This window comes from Lynx rufus, unplaced genomic scaffold, assembly GCF_022079265.1.
Source record: "Lynx rufus isolate CCGP_SWC_20201006 ecotype Redwood Valley unplaced genomic scaffold, mLynRuf1.p SCAF_5, whole genome shotgun sequence".
Taxonomy (NCBI): Eukaryota; Metazoa; Chordata; class Mammalia; order Carnivora; family Felidae; genus Lynx; species Lynx rufus.
In genome coordinates this window covers 67332777-67340668 of record NW_025814867.1, presented here as the reverse complement: position 1 = coordinate 67340668, position 7892 = coordinate 67332777, and the positions used below count along the sequence as shown (strand labels likewise).

The 7892-nt window shown below is 35.7% G+C and overlaps 1 pseudogene; it reads right to left on the bottom strand.

Annotated features, from left to right (window-relative positions):
* Positions 1-216: 216 nt before the first annotated feature.
* LOC124527188 (protein S100-A6-like) overlaps positions 217-7892 on the bottom strand; it is a 123256-nt pseudogene continuing 115580 nt past the window's right edge.

Genomic DNA, 7892 nt, shown 5'->3' with positions numbered 1-7892 from the left:
CAGAAATTGTTTTTCTTATTTTCTTATTTAATAGAAAAATAGTGCCTCTAAGAGATAGTATCAACTAAGTAATGATCAGATAATGCTTTTTTTTTTAATTTGACCAAAAAAAAAAGGATATTTATTTGACAAAAAACAACACACAAAAAAAAAACACCACTGGATTTGGCTTAGGCAGGCCCTGTAGAGGGTTGTCTCCACCTTCCTGATTTATTTTCAGCCCTTGAGGGCATCACTGTAGATCAAAGTCAAGGCCCCCAGGAAGGAGACATATTCCTGGAAGTTCACCACCACCTGGTTCTTGTTCCTGTCCAGGTCATCTGTCAGTCCATCAGCTTTGCAATGTCAGCATCCTGCAGCTTTAGGCCAATGGTGAGCTCTTTCTTTCTGGATCAGCTCCTTCAGCTCCTTTTCACTCAGGGTCTTCTTGTCGCCTTCCCGGACTGAGTATTTATGGAAGATGGCCACAAGAAAGCCAATGGCCTGATCCAGGGGGCATGCCAGGGCTGGGTGCTAGGCTCAGAGTGCAAGGCCAGGAGTACTTCAACAGACTGAGAAGATACCTTTTGAATATCTGAATTCCCTAAGTGGTTGACTTCTATATATAAAGAAATCAATATTTGGTTCTCTTATATTTACTTAGTAATTATTGTTCACAGAATCAAGATAAAGAAGGAGCCAGTTAATATGTAACTACCTATAACCTGCTGAGTGATATATAAACAAATACTATCTAATATTATGTACATTCTAGCAAGGATTTTGTGGCATACAAAGGATATGGTTAGTCTTCATAACTTTGGTTTCGCTTTTTCTTAGCCACAGCTTCCCAGACAAATGAGTTTCAGCCATACTGGGCATTTCTTTATTTCCTTAACCACTTCACTTCTACATCACTCTGCTTTTATTCACATCAAGTCTTCATTATGAAATGTTCTTTTTTTTTTAATTTTTTTTAACATTTATCTATTTTTGAGACAAGGAGAGACAGAGCATGAACAGAGGAGGGTCAGAGCAAGGGAGACACAGAATCTGAAACAGGCTCCAGGCTCTAAGCTGTCAACACAGAGCCCGACGCGGGGCTCGAACTCACAAACTGCGAGATCATGACCTGAGCCAAAGTCGGCCCCCCAACCGACTGAGCCACCCAGGCGCTCCCTGAAATGTTCTTTCTAAATAAACCTGCAGTTTTTTATCTTTAAAGCTCTTACTTACTACTTACTTCTTCAGCTTCTACCATGAAAATACTAATTTTATATAGTTCCTTTCCTGCTAATATTGTTTATATGTCTTTGACACTGGGAGCCATATAATACGAGCTCATTAACTACTACCATTCAATGAATGAATGGTATAAGAGAGTCTTCATTACAAATTTACCCTGCCCCATATATTTATAAATGGATTATAATTTTAACTAAAGAATGTCTAGTACAAAAGAAAAATTATATTGTTTGCTCCTATGTATATCTTCTGTTTGATTATACTAAAATAGAATGTTAAGATTATTGTCCTAGTTGTTATAGTTGATGTCCTAGAAAGGAATGATATAATATCTTAAGATCATTCATGATCTCTAGCTCATATATAGCACAAAATCAAGGCCTGGACTCATATGGAGAATGCTATAGTGAACTCCCCTCAATTCACTTCTTTTCAGAAACATTAAGGGGGAAATATCACACACCCACACACCTGAGCTACCAGTCCCCAAAGAGACTTGCTTTTGCATTGGTAATAAACTGAAAAGAAACTTCTTTCACAGTTGCTTTCGCATTACGAAGAATGTCCTTTTACCCATTTGTCAGAGATTTCTCACAAAATCCCATATATGTTGTTCTTAGTTAAATTGTAGGTATACAAGGAGAAGAGAACTGTAAGATCAAGAAAAAAAGATTAAAATAATCAATTGAACTCCTCAGAGACTCTTTTCTTCTTTCATGGAAATGGAAGGTAATTCAGTCATGTCTTGTCAATTATTAATGCAATGTTTTTTTAATGCAAGGATTATAAAGTGAAATATTCTGTGTGTTCTGGCTCTGAACATTGGATGTGAATTTAAATTTGCCCTTTTCATTCACTAGAGGCAGAGAAGCAAAGATGGAGAATGAAGAGAAAGGCACACACCCGGGCAGACAATGGTGGTCAGCAGGAGAGGAGGCAGGAAACTAAAGGCAGGTGGTAGAATCAGGTGGCTAAAGGAAGCTAGAAAAATCACACATCTTTAGTTTGTCTATTTAAAACCCTGAAGAGAACCAGTTAAAGAAAAGATTATAAAACAGATTATATAAAAGATTGTTTATAGACAATTTTATTGCCTACCAGACTAACACATCAATTTAAATTATGATTGGGTTACCTATCATAAAGAAACGTCGTGAGGAATGCTCATTGTTTTAAATAAAAAGACCTAAAATTTTCTTTTTTTTTTGTCTTTTTAATGTTTACTTATTTTTGAGAGAGAGACAGAGCTTGAGCGGAGGAGGGGCAGAAACAGAGGGAGACAGAATCTGAAGCAGGTTCCAGGCTCTGAGCTGTCAGCACAGAGCCCGATGCAGGGCTTGAACTCATGAACCGTGAGATCATGACTTGAGCCGAAGTGGGATGCTTAACCGACTGAGCCACCCAAGAGCACCAATACCTAAAATTTTCTAATTGTAAAGTTGTTTCTGTGTATGCTGGACAAGTCAGAGGTTTAGGCAAAGGGAAAATTATTTTGGAATTTAACATAAGTTATCACGTACAAATAAGCCACAAGCCTCTGTGAGAATTATAAAGCATGCTTAGTTATGTGAGGTCCTTGCATGGTGCTACAGTATATATCTACTGCTTTTCCAAAATTTGTGCCTAATATTCTATAGGAAATAATGCAAAGTTTTTGAGGTTCAGGTCTGAACAAAGGGAATCAAATAAATGCTTTTATTTTCACGTAACATTTTGAAACTGACAACACTGTAATAACTTGTGGTTTGCAGTTAACCAAGCAAATAATTTGACTCAATTTATATGTTTATGTTGATATAGTAAACACAATTCAAACAGCACCATAATAATAGAGTGTTTTGAAATCAATTACAAAAAAACAAACCATATAATTACATATTTATGCTAGTTACTGCTAGACAATAGAACATAAGTACAGAATACAAACGTTCACAGCAAGGTTGGTAAGCTTGATAAAATAAATGCCCCAAATGATAGGGGTCACTAATTCAGATTTGGCAAATGGCAAATTCTTAGTATCACGTTGTAAAAGAAGCAAGTCCGTTCTTTTCTCTTAATGTAAACTGACAAGTCGGCTATAATAAAAACTACAGATAAGCAACTCTGGAAATAGCTAAGAGGAAAGGCATTTGATCAACTATGAATGAAGTGAATTCTATGAATAGAATTTAGTTCTATTTGAACTAAAGGCTGATGTACTCACTGATAACAGTAGTCTACCTCCACTGTAATAATTGAGCAATTTCCTATTTTATCTTTCTACTTTTTGATTCTATCATTTTTAGTCCAATCTCAACTGGCCCTTCAAATATCAATCTGACTGGTATTATTCTATAATCTCATGCTTTTGAATTTAAATCCAGGGAGCTGACTTAACAATAAAATAACAGTATTTTGTGACATATGAGCTAAAATATACTTTATAATCATGATCCATAAAAGAAAAAACCTTCCTACTACAATTTTAATAATTCAGCCAATAGTATAAAGTCCTGATGGACAAAATTAAATCAGCCAAGTTCCTAAACAACTCATTTGGATGCACCACCCTTAGCACCAAGCTCCATAGATGTGCACTCTTCCCTTACTGTGCTTGCAACATCAGTTACTCTTGCCTGAAATTACAATTTGAAGAGTAGAAGGTTACATATAATCAACACATTGATAACTATCACCATTTACTTTACATTTGCTGTCATTTAAATATTAACATCCTGACAACCCGGAAGAGAAAAGAAAAGCATAATGCTGTTAGGTTTCATGGAACTATTTCTGAGTATTAAGAGGCAATATTTCCTAGACTTTATAACATTACTTCAATATCTTAATTGGATTCTATGGTAATTTTAATGCAAACATATCACATTGGATTGCTTTGTCTCTTGCCAGATTTTTAAATTTGAAAATGAGTGTTTATATTGCTAAAGTTAATTCAAATTGAGACTTCCAGATGTTTATATATGTGCACAGGTGTCTACTCTCCCCTGTTCCATATGCTCACTAAAAATGAATACCTGTGTATAAGAATAAAAGAAACCTTATATGTGGGCCCCAAACCAAGAAACGGTGCTACTCCCAAGCCAGAAACATCAAAGCTTTTTAACAGTAGTGGAAATAGGCTAAAGGAAACACTGAGGGTCAATCTTCTGAGCTACTTCTGAGTACAGTTATTTTTCCTGAGAAGTAAGTGGAGTAGGCTTTGGTGGATTTCCACAAAAATCCCTTCACTCAATGAAGTTGCAGAGGAGAACAGACAAAGCCTGAAACAACCAGCCTCCACACAGATGGGCTATTTTTCACTGTTTCTGGTAGGCTCCATTTGGAAGCATCTATTCAAGGAAGTACCAAAGATCATTCCAAATGTCAGTGGCTAGAGCAAGCAGAAAACTGGCATGGGGTTGGCAAGATGCAGTGAAGTGCCACTGGCAGTATGATAGAAATACCGGGCACTTTAGCATCTTGTGTGTAGCATGGGAAATTCATCATACTATGAACATCGCAGGAGAACTGTCAGTGTCCAGAGAGACGATTTAGATGAAAAATGTTTATTTCTGAGTTTGCACACAGTTTTAACTCTGTACTTATCTTCTGCATATCTGGAAATAGTAAAATGCAATGTGAGCAGGTAACATTCCAATCTTTGACCAAACTTACTGACAAAAGTCAGATGTGTGAGAAGATTCTGCAATATAAGAAAGTGCAAAGAAAGAGTCTGCTGGGTCACAGCCACTGGATGCATCGGAAGCATTTATATCAAGAGATTAAAAAATGAAATTTTCATTCACAGTCCAAATAAGACTTAACAGAATATTGTATCAGAGGAATTAAAGCAAGCAATAATAGTAATGCAACAATATATGATCGGAAATAATTGCTTGGGATAAAAATAATGCTTTTCAAATTTGAAATTATAATAGATACAGTGAACAACAGATTGGATACTACAGAAAATCAAAGAAGGGAACCAAAGACAAACTCAAGACAAACTCAATAAATTCACCCAGAACTCACAGGAAAAACAACAAGAGAACAACAATGTAAAGAATTGATTAGAGGGGTGCCTGGGTGGCTCAGTTGGTTGAGTGACTGACTTCGGCTCGGGTCATGATCTTACTGTTTGTGAGTTCGATCCCTGCATCAGGCTCTGGGCTGACAGCTCAGAGCCCGGAGCCTGCTTTGGATTCTGTGTCTCCCTCTCTCTCTGCCCCTCCCCTACTCATGCTCTGTCTCTCTCTGTCTCAGAAATAAATAAACATAAAAAAATTAAAAAAAAAAAAAAGAATTGATTAGAATCCTGGAAGGTGTACAAGAAGATCAAATCTACTTATAAAGGAAATTCCAGAACCATAAAAAAGGAAAAAAAAAATCTATGAAATCAACCTTCTCCAAATTTAAGAAAGACCTGAGTGTATAGACTTAAATGTTCAAGTTCCTCCCAAAGCAAATGAGAGTAACATCTAGATGTATCACTGCAAATTTATGAATTTCAAGATAAAAGAAAAATCCCTCCAATTATCTATGCTTGAAACAAAAAAACAGGTTTACCTCAAATTTTGTTTCTGTGTTACTTAATACCACAAACCATTTATGCATTGTCTTTAAAGGCTTTGGGGGATAATGTTTACTACCCAGTCAAAAGTAATTGTGCAAGGGGCACCTGGGTGGCATAGTTGGTTGCGTTCCAACTTCAGTTCAGGTCATGATCTCACAGTTCATGAGTTCAAGCCCCATGATGGGCTCAGATCCTGGAGCCTGATTCAGATTCTGCATCTCCCTCTCTCTCTCTCTGCCCCTACCCTGCTCACATTCTGTCTGTCTGTCTCTCTCTCAAAAATAAATAACCAATAAAAAAAGTAAAAAAATAGTAATTGTATTAGAAGGTAACAGAGTATATTTGTAATATATGCAAGGTATGTTAAGCATATTCTATTAAGTATAATTATTCTATAACTGCTTAGGAGATAAAATAATAAAGCAGAAAATCACCATCATGATATAAAAGTACAAATTGCTTGATGTTGAAATGACAGAAAAAATGTAAATAATTATTGTTAGTTATAAATACACCCTATGCAAATCTCAAAAATTAGTCTTGCAAAAATAGATGTAAAAATGAAAAATTAAAATTAAAGTAAAATGGATTTAACAATCAAGACTACATGAATGAAAATTGAAAGTGATAGAAGAAGGGAAGAGAAGGGCAATTTTTTTTTTTTTTACTTGGACAAGGGATAATATATTCAACACAGAAAATGAATACGATGGCAGCACATAGCAAAGCTGCAGCTGAGATCAACCTCTTCAGTCTCTTATTGTTCTAGACATAAAACTTATGTAGAAAAGTGACTTCAAAAAAATGATACATAGGAACAGGAAAATTAATATTATCATACTTTGTGAAAAAACAAAATGGAGCTCAAGTAAATTGAGGGAAAGATAGAACTGCTCTGGGTTCTCACTTAGAACTGAACTTGTCAAAGAAGTCCCAATGGAAACATGAAATCTACCATGTCTTTAGATACAGCTCAAAACAAATTTTTGTGACTATATAATTTAGCTGTTAATATTGATAAAAATAAATTTTACCAGAGTTACAAAAACATGTAATGTTTTTTTTTGAGCCTTTGAACTTTAATGCAAGCTTCTTGAAGAATATGTTCATATCTGATTTCATTTGCAATTTGCCAGAGTGTGTAGCACATGCTAAGCACTCAAGTATTTGAGGGACTGAATGAAAATCCATTGTCATAACCATTTACATTTATTTCCATGTGCTTTTTTTATAAAGGTGAGTCTATAATCTGAGAGACATCATATTTAAATTCATTTAAAAGTGATCTGGTTACGCATTTGTTCAGGGCATATATCCTTTAAAAAAAAACAACCTAATTCCATGCTGTATGTATAGACCATTAATTATATTTATTGAATGCTTACCAAGTGATAGGCCAAGTGCTAAGGGCTAAATCTCAATGAGTGGTACATAGGGAAGCAGGTCATTGTGCTTTCCAACATATTACATTTCAAACTACAAATATGACAAACTTTTTTTGGGGAAAAAAAACTGCTCCTTTTCTTCTATTCTCCACACAAAGCCAGAGTGATCTTTTCAAAACATGAATCAGCTCATGTCACTGCCTTACTTTTTAAACCTTCTAATGACTTCCCATTATACTTAGGATCTAATGCAAACTTCTAAGCCTGCAAACCCTCTATTACCCAGCCACACTCTACTCTTTAACCTCATCGTCTCATAGCTTTTTGTCCTTGTTCACAACATTCCAGACTCCCTGACATTCTTTTTCTTCCTCAAAAACTTGCAAAGTCTTAGCCCTTCCAATTTTCTCTGCTAGGGACACTTTTTCCTATGTTTTTCACATTGCTGGCTTCTTTCCACCCTTCAGGGTTCACGTCAAATATTACATCCTCTAAGAGGGGCACCTATGTAAAAATCCCATCTAAATCCTATCTAAAGATCCCTCTCTGACCCATAACCCTATCATATTTTCTTACTACTGATTACCCGCTGATATACTGTCAGGCTGGTGTCATTTTATTTGTTAATTGTCTGTCTCCCTTCTGTTACATTCCATTAAAATGCAAGCTCCGTGTGAGACATTATATGTTTTGCTCATCACTGTGCCCACATCTAGAACAATGAAAGGTGC